This window comes from Anabrus simplex, chromosome 3, assembly GCF_040414725.1.
Source record: "Anabrus simplex isolate iqAnaSimp1 chromosome 3, ASM4041472v1, whole genome shotgun sequence".
NCBI classification, from domain to species: Eukaryota; Metazoa; Arthropoda; class Insecta; order Orthoptera; family Tettigoniidae; genus Anabrus; species Anabrus simplex.
The window spans coordinates 222,223,158-222,236,617 of record NC_090267.1 but is presented as its reverse complement, the minus strand read 5'-3'; the positions used below and the strand labels follow the sequence as shown (position 1 = coordinate 222,236,617).

General features: G+C 41.8%; 1 pseudogene; it reads left to right on the top strand.

Annotated features, from left to right (window-relative positions):
- LOC137498951 (uncharacterized) overlaps positions 1-10,919 on the top strand; it is a 30,368-nt pseudogene extending 19,449 nt beyond the window's left edge.
- The last annotated feature ends 2,541 nt before the right edge of the window (positions 10,920-13,460 follow it).

Genomic DNA, 13,460 nt, shown 5'->3' with positions numbered 1-13,460 from the left:
TTGGTGGAGAAGATGGCAGGTTTTGGCTCACAGGTTTGTTTGTTTGTTTTGATGGGGTTGGCTGGTTTTTTACAGTTTAGAAGGTCGTTAAAATATTTAGCTAAGATTTCGCAGTTTTCTTCATTTGATGCTGCAAGAGTTCCATCTTCCCTTAGAAAACAAGGGGGAGGCGCCTTGTATCCTTGTATCTTGTTTTTAAAATTCCTGAAGTATTCACGGGTCTCACCTCTATGAAAATCTTGTTATATATTTTCATACTTGTGTTTCTCACTGCATATTGTTTTTGCTGTTTGCACTTGTTGTGTTTTGTACATCTTCCAATCTTCTTCTCTTTTCGAGGTGTAATACATTTTCCAGGCATTCAGACGATCCCCTAAGGTGTTCTCGCAGTTACCGTTCCACCACTGTGCTTCTTTCTCTTCTTGATTTCAGCCACTCCCTTTGCAGTCTTTTCCACAGGTTGGACAAGTTTTTTGAATTCTCTGAGCTTTTTTGTGTCAAAGCGAATTATGGTAGGTTCGTTTTTCTTTTTGTTGAGAGGGATTGGCCGAAACTTTATTACTGATACGTAGTGATCTGTGTATATGTTTATTCCCTTTTTTACGATAACGCTCGTTACCGGACTGTATCTTCGAGATATAGCAACATGGTCTATTTGGAATTATTCCATTGTTTTGTTTGGTCATCTCCATGCCGTCTGTTTTCTATGTAAGTGACTAAAATGTGTTGACATCAGTTGGAGGTTATGGTTATCGCATAGTTCATTGAGGCGTGCTCCATTTTTGTTGGTTCTTTTGTGTGTTGGGTAAAGCCCAACAACTTTCCTGTGTTTTCGTTCACATCCTACCTGTGCATTAAAATATCCCATTAGGATCTTGACGTGGTGTTTCGGGATTTTCGCTAATCTGGCATCCGGGAGGTTCCAGAATCTATGTGTGTCTTCCAGGTCTTTTTTGTTTTGTTCATTAGTTGGAGCATGTGCATTGACTAGTGTATATGTTTTGTATGCACAACGCAGGGCTAGTAGGCATAACCTATCATTAACAGCTTCAGTCTCAGATTATTATGAGGTAAATCACCTCAAGCCAAACCCATCGAAAACTAATGCGTGCGCCTTTTATTTAAAGAACAAAGAAGCCCCGCGGAATCTGCGTGTGAATTGGAAAGGAATGGAGCTGGAGCACAGCTGGATCGTTCGCTGACCTTCACCACACACTGCACCAAACTCAAGGCAAAAGTTTCAGCACGAAACTGCCTACTGCGTAAGGTAACTGGTTCTTGATGGGGTGCCCATCCCCAGACAGTAAGGACAACTGCCCTAGCACTCTGCTACTCTGCTGCTGAATATGCTAGTCCCGTGTGGTACAAATCAGCTCACGCAAAGAAAGTCGACATTGCCTTGAATGAAACCTGCAGGCTAATCACAGGCTGTGTACAACCAACACCCGCACAGAAGTTGTATTCACTTGCAGGTATAGCCCCCCTGATATTAGATGTGAGGTGGCGGCTAATATGGAGAGACAAAATGTTTGCAGCATCTCAGCCCGTCCCCTTCATCAACATCAGCCATCACCAGCTCGACTGAAGTCCAGGAAGAGTTTTCTACAGACTTCTGCTCCACTTTATTCTGACCCAGAAAAGGCCGGAGTTAAGCTATGGAAACAAAGGTACCCAGGTCATCCGGAACGTGTTGAAATTGAAGAAACGTTCCCACCTAGTCACGAAGAGGGATGGTGCATATGGAAGTCGTTAAACAGACTGCGGACCGGCGTTGCAAGATCTAATGACAATCTTATGAAATGGGGTATCGAGCATGGTGGAGACTCATTGTGTGAATACCGAGCTCGATAGCTGCAGTCGCTTAAGTGCGGCCAGTATCCAGTATTCGGGAGATAGTGGGTTCGAACCCCACTGTCGGCAGCCCTGAAGATGGTTTTCCGTGGTTTCCCATTTTCACACCAGGCAAATGCTAGGGCTGTGCCTTAGTTAAGGCCACGGACGCTTCCTTCCCACTCCTAGCCCTTTCCTGTCCCATCGTCGCCATAAGACATATCTGTGTCGGAGCGACGTAAAGCAACCTGCCAAAAAACAAAAACAAAAACAAAACCAAACAAACATACCTGCATTGTGCGAATATGGAGAGGAATAGACTTCTAGGCATTTCTTGCACTGTCGTCTACGCCCAGGTTCATGTACAGGGTTGGAATTGGCACTGGCTGGAAACAATGCCATCAATGTAGCCAAATACTGGTTACAACTTGTCTAATAATGTATATATAGTGTAGATATTTTCATGTAATACTTGATTTCTCCTTTTTTATTTTCATGTATGTTCTTCCATTTGTTATAGTCCATATGCAAATTATTCAAGCGCTTTTATGACTATATACGATTAATGTGTTCATGTACATTTTTCATATTCAGTACATATATCAGTATCTCTTTCTTGTATATATTGGTACCTCCGACACGAATAAATAAATACAGCTTCGAAATTTGAGACTGACCTAAGGATTCTGGTGTTGACAGTAAAATCTCTACCGAAGATAGGGTCGTTTTTCATTACTCACTATGGGATTTGCTCTTGAAGAACCGATACCCTTCTGACTCAAACGTATCTTCATCAGTGAAGTGAGTTCTTTTCAGAGCCATTACTGCGATTTTATTTTCATGGAGCGCATTGGTTAGCTGTTTCATCTTACCAAGACTGTTTATGATGAACGTTGCCAAAAGGAGTCTTAGATATGGGTTTCAGCTTTCGTGACTGTTCAGATCTCCAAGACGCTCCAACTCGTCTTTAGCATGATGTTGCATCCTCCCCATAACCCGAACGGGACGCATGCGTCGCTTGTCCGCGACGGTGGATTTATTTGAAAAGTTGCCACCTCTGGTATTAACTTCATGTCTTTGTTTTACCATCATGCTTAATAAGCTTTACCTTAGCTTGGAGCAAACTGCTCATTCTGATACAACTAAGGTTGTTAGCCCTGGAGGGCCTCAAGATGTTCTCCGGCTGCAGGCAGGCATTTCCTCCTAACCCGAATAGTTATGGTTTTCCCGCCAATGCTCGGGTGGCTGATTGCAGTGGTTTCCCATTGGGCGATGGGTTCGCCACATCCCTACGCTAAATTATTATTATTATTATTAAATATCTTTAAACTTGTGATAGTGTTGATAAGAAATGGAGGGAGGAGAGGCGGGACGGGGTGGGAAAGGAAGTAGTGCTGAGAATTTTCCCCAAATTGGGAAGTCTATTTGATTCGGTTCTCTCTCCTTGAATGCCAGCTGATTGTGTGGCGCGTGGAGTACAAGGAGAGAGCATCTAATAGACTGCGCTACTTAGCTTGCCACAATACACGTAAGAACGACTTGTAAGCAAAATAATATTTTACGTAAGTTGTTTGAATGTTGACCACTACCATTTTGAGTGGAAGGTAACCAAATAGCTATGCGATACGGATCATGTTGCTATAAGCTTGCATATTTTCCCATGGTGGGTTCAAACCCTACCATCAGAAGCTTTGAACATAGTTTTCCGAGGTATCATATTTTCACACCATGCAAATGCCGGGGCTGGACTTGAATTAATGCCATGAGCACTACCTATCCAGGACTTCACCTCTCACATCCCCACACCCAACCATAAAGGTACTGAAAGCATCAATAGATTGCATCAATAATTTATCAGAGATCTTCAACTGTGGGTGGGGTTGTGAATACGTCCTCGGTACCCCCTGCATGACGGGAGAGGCGGCTTAATGGGATACCCAGGGGCTCCCAACTAGGGAGTGTGGGATGATGACCACGGTTCCCTAGCTGTCTAGAATTGTTTCCACTTACTTTTCCAGACTCCTCACTTTCGTCTCTCCTGTCTGACCTTCCCGTGTAAACCTGACGGTGTTAGGATTGCGAGGCATGGGGGAGCTTTCCTTTTCAAGGCCTTTGTGACCCTTCCTTTTCTCTTGCTGATACCGTCTTTCATTGAGGGATTGGACCTCTTCCATTTTTCTCTCTGATTAGTGTTAGGAGAGGCCGGTTGCCTATTTTTACTTCCTCTTAAAATAGTGATGACCACCAATCATTAGACTGCAAAGGAAAGCACTAACTGTTCTGATCCATTCAGATAATATGAAGAAAGCAATAATCCGTTCCGTTTAGCAGTACTCGTATTGCGTACGCATTAGTCTTTTGTTGGTATTGGAGCTAGGACGGAGAAGAGACTTAAGTCATGCTCATTAGTTTTTAACAAGTATTACCGCTATTCATAGATTTTACATCCATTACCATGAATGATTCAAGGCTGATACTTAAAGAAATAAAATATTCAATTTACTGACTAATGTTCCTTGTTCCTTTCTCCTCCGCAATCGATAAACTGCTGCTATTGGTTTCGTGGCAGTCTGGGATACCTACTCCTTGCATTGCTTTCAGCTCAACCGCCATATGGATAGCATAAATAGCTTACACCATATTTCTATCCGATTTATTTCCAATCGGTCATCATCATCATCATCAGTGTTCTGCCACATGGCAGGTCTTCACATGGCAGCGCTCCTCCCAATCCTGTCTCCTGCCACCCTCTTTGTTTCCTCATACTTGTATTCTATCCTGATACTGTCCAGCATCTGAAATCTTCTCCGTCCTCTTTGTCTTTCCCCATTTACCGTTCCTTCTATAGCATCTATGAGCAAGCAATCGCTCCTCATCAAATGACCAATCCAATTGTGCTTTCTCTTCTTGATTACTTTTAATAGATATATTTCTCTCTTCTCCAACTCTTCTCAAGACTTCTTCATTCTTTACTTTGTCTATCTATTGTATACTTTACATTCTCCTCCAAATCCACATCTCAAATGCTTCCAGTCTTCTTTCGTCTTCTTTTCTCAGTGTCCAAGTCTCAGCTCCATACAGTGCCACACTCCATACAAAGCACTTCACGAATCGCTTCCTCAAATCTCTATCCATGCCCCCACAAAAAAGTCTGCTCTTCTTATTAAATGCTTCCTTCGCAATCGCAATACGAGTTTTCACCTCATGTCCTCTGTTATTACACTTCCTAATCGGTGAAAGGGAAATAAATTCTGTGATAACATGTCAGGTGAACATGAATGATGTGAAATAAGTCTCATTCCCTGTTGCTAGAAATTCCACTTCGTTGTCTGCATTGTCGTGCAATGCGAGCCATTGTCCGGTTTCCCAGAAGTCATGTAAGCCAGTCATGCCCAGCTTCATGGCTAAATGGGTAGCTTATTTGCGTTTGGTTCAAGGGGTCACGGGTTCAATTCCCGACCGGGTCGGGGATTTTAAACTCCATTGGTTTATTCCGATGGCTTAAAGGCTTGGTGTTTGCGCTGTCTACAACATTAGAATTCATCATAGGTAGGGCCCCATCATCACCGACGCGCAGGTCGCCTATAAGGCGTCAACTCGGAAGACGTACAAGAGGCCTCTTCAGAGGCCACACGCCATTATTATTATTATTATTATTATTATTATTATTATTATTATTATTATTACTGAATACTCTCTATGGGAACATTGTAACGTAACTGCTTCCCAAGTATAGATCCACTTCTGGAACTAAAATATTATGAAGATGGATACTTACAGTTATCCAGCAAAAAAGTGAATAATGAAAGCAGATCGAGAATAAATGTATAAATATCTGTAACTCTTCAAACACCCCCGAGCGATTGCCAATGCCTAAACTCTAGTTCAGCATGATTTGGTGTCTTACCTTAAAGCAATCGTGTCTGAAGTTTGAATAGGTTGAAACTGTATAATATCGTCGGTGCTCGAATAAAAATAATAGATATTAACATAAAATACTTTCATCTTAGTTGTGTTGAAAATGTTCTTTGTATCTGGTAGTGTTTACCGTTTTAAGTGTAAATACAATCAGACAATAATCCGTTCACAACTCTAACTACAGCAGGAGAGAGAGAGGTTCGACCCTTCGAGGAATCAGTAAACGAAAGGGATGCTCCTTGAAAGATGTGAAGAAGAAGAAGAAGAAGAAAGGGAATAAGAAGAAGAAGAAGAAGAAGAAGAAGAAGAAGAAAGACTCCCTAGGCATCTCAAGCATTATACCGTTAGGTTCGGAAGACAATAAACATTGACCAATACAGTTCGAAAAGAAAAGATGGAGTCAGAAATAAACGTTGAAATAATGCCATCAGCTAGGAATTCAATAGTTACCAGTCTTTGGGGGTTGTAGTAAGGATGTAAAGGAGAGGGCATATAAGTCCCTGGTAAGACCGCAGTTATAGAATGGACCCAGTGTATGGGACCCTCACCAGGACTACTTCATACGAGAACTGGAAAAGATCAAAGGAAAGCAGCACGATTTGTTCTGGGCGATTTCCAACAAAGGAGTAGTATTACTAAACAGTGATAGTTCGTGACATTTTACTCTGACAGAGCTGTACGCCATCTCTTTTCCCTCTCCAATCGGTCCAGTTTTCACTAACCAGCACTACGATACTTAGATAAATAATAATAATAATAATAATAATAATAATAATAATAATAATAATAATAATAATAATAAGATGACACTGGCTGAATAGAAATCTGCTTGCACTACAACAGTAATTTAATTAATTAACTACACTACAATGGCATTTATGCACACACATTAACAGGCTAACAGCTAATGCAATCCCGACTATGGCACTGCACTGTTTCACTGATCACACTCACAAGTGGTAATAGCAACATTCATGAAAACAAATAAACAGTCCGCTCCCGAATTTCTCTCTCCTTGCTCATATTTCAAATTATGACAACGTATTTAACAATTTGACCACCCTAAAAATAGTGGCGTCACGTTGTGGTTACATTTTGAATCTTTATTTTAGCTTCTTCATAGAACTGTATTGTTCAAATTGTTAGTATAATAGAATTCATTGTTTTGTAAACTGTTTTGGAATTAATATAAGACGTGGGGAAAAAAGGTTAGGTACATTGTAAAATGGTTTGTGAAGTTGCTGAGGGCTCCGCTGTTCAGCGCTTACACCCGTCTGTACTCTTCTTATCCCTGACAACCCCACATCGTCCTTTCAGGCCCCTCCCGCACCCCGCACACTTACTATGTCTGGGATCTACTCAAGGTTCTGCTGTCACAGTCCGACCGCCTCACGACTAAAGAGCAGCCACGGCCTGAAAGCCTTTGCCATTTTCTTGAAAATACGAAAGCAAAATATTTACAGCTGAAACAATAAAGATAACATTGTATTGTATAACCCCACATAAGATCGACTTCGCTACATTTGGCCATCTATTTATGTAATCATTTGCAGAGTGAAATAACGTTATATGTTTTTGAAAAGAAGGTGGGGCGGCGCCCAAAAGCCCTTCATGCACGAACCGCCACTGCAATGTTGCAAACTTTGGGCTGAGAAGACTTGGGAGTAAGGAGACGAGATGCTCGGCTATGTGATATGTTTCGAGCTGTCAGCGGTGAGTTGGACTGGAATGACATAAGTAGAAGAGTGGAGCTTTTAAAAGTAGGAAAGATCATAATATGAAGATAAAGTTGGAATTAAAGAGGACATATTGGGGCAAATATTCACTTATACGACGAGGAGTAAAGGAATGGAATAAATTATCAAAGGTTTTTATTTATTTATTCGTATCAGAAGCATACATTTTGCATAGCATAATGGTACTTAATGACATACATATCAAATAGTGTCTGCCCAGAATTTTGCCAAATCACGGGCATTAGGTGTTGCAGCCATCAAGTCCTCTATTGTGCAACTTAAAGGACACTTACTACAGTTCATGAAATGGGCTGTGGTTTGGTCTTCACCACATTCGCATTGCCTGGATGTGCCAGGAAAGCCCCACTTTACCATATTGGTTCTTGATCTACCAACCCCAGTGCGAAGCCTATTCAACGATTTCCACGTAGACCAATGTTCCTCGTGTCCTGGGGGGAGATGTTCAATTGGTAGCATCCAATCAGCAAGTTGAGGATTTCTAGTTCTCCATAATCTCAACCTTGTGGATCCAGAAGTAACATCAAAGGTAATGTTCGATAAATTTCCAAGTTCGTTGAAAATATTTAAGAGAAAGCTCGGTAAACAATTATAAATAAACGTAAATATGAAGTAAACAGTTGATAGGGAATCTGCCACCTGGGCAACCACCCTGAATGCAGATCATTGATGATTGATTGGTTCATTGATTGATTGATTGATTGATTGATTGATTGATTGATTGATTGATTGAAAGCTCCTAAAATGAGAGCTCTTGGTGGAATTTGTGTTTCGAACAATCTTTTCGTAAAACTTACTTTTAATTAAAGACTAACTGATTTCTACGATGACCGGGCGAGTTGGTCGTGCGCGTAGAGGCGCGCGGCTGTGAGCCTGCATCCGGCAGATAGTAGGTTCGAATCCCACTATCGCCAGCCCTGAAAATGGTTTTCCGTGGTTTCCCATTTTCACACCAGGCAAATGCTGGGGCTGTACCTTAATTAAGGCCACGGCCGCTTCCTTCCAACTCCTAGGCCTTTCCTATCCCATCGTCGCCATAAGACCTAACTGTGTCGGTGCGACGTAAAGCCCCTAGCAAAAAAAAAAAAATTCTACGATGCTGTATCCTCCTCTTTACATTCGTAATTAATTAGAACAGATATTAAAATTCATTAACAGTCCTGCTCGTTCACTGAATGGTCAGCGTACTGGCTTTCGATTCATAGGACTCCCGATTCGATCCCCGGTTGGGCCGAGAGTTTTAACTGCTTATAGTTAATTCCTCTGCGTCGGAAACTGAGTGTTTGTGATCTTCTAAATATACATCTGCATCTACTTACAACACGGCACACTGCCAACCAGTACACAAACACGCATTAGTGAATACATCCCTGTATATAGGGTTGACGTCAGGAAGGCCGTAAAAGTGGGTTAAACTATGATTAGTACTGAACCCAGATAATTGGAACGGAGACGAGGAAAAGAGGGAAGACTGAAGTTCACTAACACGTTTCGGGATTGCAACGTTGAGTTTCCTCGTCTTCTTACATAATCTACCTGTACGCCTTCGGTAAAGAAAATACGCAAGAGAAGAAGTTGGCAGGGATAATGTATGTCTGTGAGATGAAAGATTTAAAAAAGCACGCACCTGAGGCGACTAAGCAGTCACGAGTTGGAAACGAGGATAAATTGCACCCAGGGGTATAGAGACGTGAGGTGGTTTGATAGACGATACTACAGGGGTACTGCTACAGAAGTAAGTTGAGAGTATTGGAGTCTATACAGTACATGAACTAGAAAAAATATGCAGGAGATATATTTTGATGTTAAACTTAAAAGGAAAAGAAGTTTGGCACATCACTGCCTGCTGAACGTGCAGGGATAGCGACCTCTTATCAGCCGAGTCTTAATCCCGCTGTATTGTACCAGGAAGGCATATGGCCTGGCACATCATTTTTCTAAGTCATTATTTATTAAAGAACTGCTCAGCTTTAAGGTCTGCACACACCAACGCAGGACGCGGGAAGCGGGAGCGGGAGCGAAACCTACAACCCCGCGGACGCTGCGAAGTTCGTTTTTCTGCACACACCATCGCGGGACGCGGGAACGAAACGTAAATCCCGCGGTCGCTACGAAGTTCGTCTTTTTGCACACACCATCGCGGGACGCGGGAGCGAAACGTACAATCCCGCGGTCGCTACGAAGTTCGTCTTTCTGCACACACCAACGTGGGACGCAGAAGCGGGAGCGAAACGAACAATCCCGCGGTCGCTACGAAGTTCGTCCAATACATTACTTCCTTCATGGCTACCTGTTTGAGGAAGTTCATGATGGTTTCCTCACGTTTTGTTGCTTCCAGGAGTGAATGTAGCAGACGGTGCCGATACTTTCTTTTTAGACATTCCAAAACGGCATGATCTATAGGTCGTATCAAACTTTTTACGTTAGAGGGCAAAAATAAAGCACAAATTCCATCACATACTAGTTTATGTTCATGTCGACATGCCCCTGCGTTGCCCAGCAATAAAACTGCTTTAATAGCCGGACTTGGTCTCAGTAGAGGGGACCCACAGTACGATGACATGGCGGAAATACGCAGGGAATGAAATGCTTTAGACAAATCATTTTAAATTTACGAAAATAAAAATTCAAATAACGCTAGGATTTTCGAGATTCCACTCCACCCTATGTATTTTTGTTTCAGATTTCTAGCTACTGGAGGTTCCTATTCTACAGTTGGTCACAATTTCCGGGTCGGATTCACAACATTTTGTGCTGTTGTGTGAAATGTTTTCCGAGCTCTTTATGACAGAATGCAAGGAATATACATGCCAGAACCATCTATCGAAACATGGATAGAATCAGCTCAAGCATATTACAGAATGTAGCAATTCCCAAACTGTGTTGGTAGTATCGATGGGAAGCACGTTACTATAAAATATCCGAGGAACAGTGGATCAAATTATTTTTGTTACCTGGAGAAATCCTCTATTGTACTTTTATCAATTGCTGGTCAAGATTACAAGTTCCTATGTGTAGATATCGGAAGTTACGAGAAAAGCAGTGATGGTGGTATTTTCCAGAACTCTGTAATGGGACAACGGTTAGAAGTGGGTGCTCTTGGTGTTTCGAAAGACAAAAATCTTCCTGAACACAACGTGCCTGCGCCTTATGTCATAATCGAGGACGAAGCGTTTCCTCTGAAAAGTTACGTAATGAGACCGTTTCCATACAGGCAAGCAAAAGGAGACAAGCGCTAAGAAAATTACAACCATCGACTGTGTAGAACAAGAAGGGTCATAGAAAATGCCTTCGGCATATTAGCACAGAAATGGAGAATATTACAGACCTATGGACGTTCATGTGGATACAGCTAAGCTAATCATTAGAACACCGTGCATTCTGCACAATTTTCTGAGAGAAAATTCAGCATATTGAGAAGATTTAGATTCACCGGAATCGGGACTTGGATCCTTTAAAAATGTTGACAATGATTCACGACGAGCACCCGCTGTAGCCTTCGCTGATCGTGAGAAATTTGTAGAGTTCTTTGACATACATAACAGCAGTGTATAGATAGTTTTAGTATACATCTTACATGTATCTGGAAGTATACGAACGGTATACGCAGTTCTTTTCCTATCGCATCCCACAACATATCCTTCTTCCTTACATTACTCATGTCGTAAAGCATTGGGTGTTTCTTAACGCACTCTATCAACAGTTCAGTCGTCTTTGCTACTGTCACAATGAATGCGGGACGCGAGAAAACGCTGCATGCAGCGAACTGAAAATGGTTCGCAGCAATCCCGCCATGCAGGCGGGAGAGTGACGCACCGGTGTGAATGGCTCCCTATCCCGCTGTACTCATAATAGTTCGCGACGGGATCGCTTCCGCTCCCACTCCCGCGTCCCGCGTTGGTTTGTGCAGACTTTTAGCGTCTGAAACAGCTGTATTAACGAAAGTTCTGGACTCCGCTGCTTGCTGCAGGAGTGAGAGAGACAGCGCCAGAAGAGAACAGGCCGAGTGACGTAATCGCCGCATGTTATCGACTTCCCTTATGGAATGATCTGGAAATGACGTAACTTTTGAAACGATAATAGCCGAAATTTGGGGATAATCCATCCAGTAACTTTAATGATATTAAAGGTAGAAGTTTGTCGTACGAAACCACTTTTCTGTCGCTTGGAGCAGTGAGCCAGCCCACAGCGGTGTATATAAGGTCAACGACTTGACAGGTATACTCAGTTGAAATCCGCAACTCAACCATGGGAGAAGATTATGTTGCTGCATCGCGTTACGCGAAGTTAAAGTGAATCATGCCGTAATACTTAGAATTTCGTCATGCGAGACCGCGATACTTAGAAATTTCAACCGCGTCGTGAACGTGTGAAATATTTTAAAAGACTTCAAAATTGAACTTTGTGTTATAAGACTTAAGAATTTTCCTACCTAGTCTTGAATTTGTGATTTTGAAGGTGTAGTCAGATTGAATTTAATACAAGTGCTAGACTTGTCAGTTTACAGCGCATTGTGGACTTAACTATTTTCAATGTGTGTTTGAACTCCCACTATCACGTACTGTGATAAGAACATTGGAAGGACTGTGCGCGATTATTTAAACTTATGACTGTTGACAAATTCGTGAGTTTCGAGACGTTTCGACGTGTGTTTCGCCTGTAAATATGATTTTGAACTGTTCAAGGTGTTATGCTATTCAAATACTCGGTGATTAGTAAGATTAAATGTGGTCAATTTTCACGTATTTCGTGAATGTTTGAACCGAGTCATTAGAAAAGAGACTGAACCTTAAGGACATTTTATGTCGGTAATAGAAAATATGGACTCCTGTTAGGCTAATTTACACGAAAATCTACTTAAGAAGTGAATCCTAGAATTTTAGAGACTGTCGCATACATCGTGTGAACTGAATTTACGCATGATTTTCCACTGTTGTGCCCTTAATATTCATTCTGAACTGACTACGTTTTTCTGAATATTCTAAATTGTGCCTAGTGTTCACTTCCTTGCTATGCGAACTGTGCATTTAAAAACTGTGCATTTAACTTCGTAACTTAAGAAGTGACTTAATTTTTATCGTAAATATTTTCCACAGAGACCTGACTTATGTTTCAGACTGTGCTAAAAGACTCTGTTATTTTGAGTAACATATTAACTGCTGCGTTATAAAGTGCAAGTGTGAACTATGCTTTCAAACTCACATAAGTGTAAAGTGCAACACTAATCACTCTTAATTAACAGTGCTACGTCTTGTATTGTAGTGCCAATTGGACTTTCCTGTGTGTCTATTCTCTCTGACAAACACTGGAAATCTTGGCAAAGCATCGAAACATCGTATTACTTTAAACATCGAATCCGACGTGGGACAGGCTACATCGTTGGAGATACGTGGTAATATCCAGGGATGATACGTGGTAACATCCAGGGATGATACGTGGTAACATCGAGGGATGATACGTGGTAACGTCGAGGGATAATACGTGGTAACATCGAGGGTTGAAACGTGGTGCGCAGCTGTTGGTGCTGAATTCGACCTCAGGCTGATCACCGTGGGAGTTCCAGCCGCCGATCTCCGGAGCCGTATTTCAATCATTCCTGTTGCTGAATTCAGGTGATATAAGTGCATTTTATAATCTTTCTTGGGTGAATAATCTCACCATATTGCACTAAAACATTAACTGATTTATTGCCCTATCAACCACAATATTCTAGTGCAATGTTAGTCAAGTACAAGTGCCTAACCCATAAAAATATTTTGGTCGTGTGAATTTCAATTCTACCACCTATTGAAATTGTAGGAAGTAAATTAACATAACTGTAAGTCTATTTATAACGACTTAAGTCCAAGTTCAGTCCCCATCGGCATGGGGGTGAGAAAGGCTGAAAAAAGTCCAAAATGGCCCAGTTTATGGATTTATGTGTGTGCACCCCTCTGAGTGGAAGTAGAATTGGGATGA